The sequence below is a fragment of the Malaya genurostris genome, chromosome 3, assembly GCF_030247185.1.
Source record: "Malaya genurostris strain Urasoe2022 chromosome 3, Malgen_1.1, whole genome shotgun sequence".
Classification (NCBI taxonomy): Eukaryota; Metazoa; Arthropoda; class Insecta; order Diptera; family Culicidae; genus Malaya; species Malaya genurostris.
Genome location: NC_080572.1, coordinates 53,916,224 through 53,918,250, shown reverse-complemented (window position 1 = coordinate 53,918,250; position 2,027 = coordinate 53,916,224). Strand labels below are relative to the sequence as shown.

Genomic DNA, 2,027 nt, shown 5'->3' with positions numbered 1-2,027 from the left:
TTTCCTTTTGTTGGTGCAACCGCATGAAGAAAGATGTGAACACTGCTTAAACACAGCATTTGACAGCGAACTTGAACCAAAAATTTCGACTTAGGGCCAATTGTATGCGGATGACAATCGCACCACCGAGGTGGTTGAACATTGATTACTGCTACCGATTCGTTGCAAACAACGCAGTCTTGATATTATAGCAAAACAAAATCTTGATGTTATATTCCTTTTGTAGAATTGAACCTTCTGTTTTAACCGGTTTCACCGCCTATTCTTACCATACATCACAAATGCAATCATATTACCCTGCCGAACAATTTGTCGAATAGTCGCAAAGTAGCACGTTCTGCATGAATCCATTATTGAACAAATTTGAAATCTTCATTTGAAGTGCCGGCGGGAAACCTAGTTGCTCATATGCTGAGGTTTCGTATTCATATGCTTCCCCCGAAAACACACATTACTGTTACGCTAGGTAAAATTTTTAATGCTGATCACCCCGATTATGTATTTCGCTCGAATCGGATTGTTTCGATCAAATACAAAATTTGGTATTCTGTAGCCCGATCGAGTTCGAGTTTTTCATACAAAAGCATCACTAGATCGAATTAGAGAATGCAAATTTTTACATTCGTTCGACAAAATCCGATTCGATCAAAATACAGAATAGGGGTGAATGTATTTACTAACCAAGTTTAGATCCTTCGCTTATCTACCTACCGCTCATAATTACCAAGACTTTCGAAAGCGTTTAATCCAATCAAATAACTCAACAATGGAGAAAATGTTCATCGAGCTAACCGAACAAAGGGAATACTTTGGAAACGTAGAATAAAAGTATAATTACACTTTTGATCAGTTTTATTGTTCAATAAATTATTTTTTAAATGGTCGCATTTTGCCGTCTATTGTCCTTACAAACTATTTCCCACAAGAGCAACAACCCTTGTAGGAAAAGGATAGCTTCCGATAATCAACGAAGATGCACCACACTTCTGCTAATTCCGTAGGCTGTTCAGCAGAGTACCTGCGTTAGAGTTGCTGAGGAAGCATGTCTTTATCTCAACCTCTCCATCGCAAAGATACCAACCACTGTAATTTCTATTAAATTTGTTGCCAGAAACATACGCTTATAGCGTCGGTTTAAGGCAACAAATAGGGTCGGTGCGGTAGAGAAGAACTCCATCGTTGGTCAACTGCATGATTCCGGTGTTCGTGTTCTGCAAAATAAAATAAAAATGATTGACAATTGAAGCTTGAAGGCTACATAAATATTTATAAATTTCTTATTAGATATAACCCTACATAACTATTTATAAATTTATTAGATATGTCTATAATTGAAATTAATTATAATCACTAGTTACAAAATCACGAAACGAGTTTTTTGCATGCGAAAAAAATCTAGTAAAGAATAAACCCCAATGACATTGTTTCAAAACACGTGGTTGGAATAAAACTTATGCATCATCCGAAAAAAAATGGAGAAATGGTTTCACACATTGAAAGCAAATTTTGATATACACTATTAGGTACATATATTTCGAAAGAATAATTTTTTTTGTGCATTTCGATCGTGTAAAATCGATAGAAAACTCAAGCATCGATCAAAATACAGATTGGAAATTTCACATTGCATTTAAATATTTCAATTCAATTAAAATACAGAATCGGCTGATAGCTCAAGTTGATAGTTGAAAAATAGTCATTTGCCATACCGCATTTCTACAACGCAGTAGCTTGATGACGCCATGTTGGGAACCACAGCCCTTTTAGAACTAAGCACAAATACCTCACAATTTCGAAAATCAGATAACTCGAATAGATTAAAACAATTACTTACATTTCAAATGATGGAAGAATGCCCAAGTGATGGCCGAAAACTCAATACCGATCAGGACGGCACGATGGGTTCAGAATATAATTTCACGATTATCTACGACCGAAACATTGATGTATAGTGAGAGTGGTCGCAGTTTACTCTTCTTCTTTTATACCATCTGGTACTCTCCTCAACGGTCGTTTTCGCTTACTCC

At 36.1% G+C, this 2,027-nt stretch overlaps 1 long non-coding RNA gene across 1 annotated transcript; it reads right to left on the bottom strand.

Moving 5' to 3' along the window:
• Window positions 1-834: 834 nt before the first annotated feature.
• On the bottom strand, window positions 835-2,027 carry LOC131436127 (uncharacterized). Its single transcript, XR_009230584.1, has 2 exons — window positions 1,835-2,027; window positions 835-1,211 (listed from the first exon to the last, which is right to left on the bottom strand). It is a non-coding gene; the product is annotated as an uncharacterized LOC131436127 (long non-coding RNA).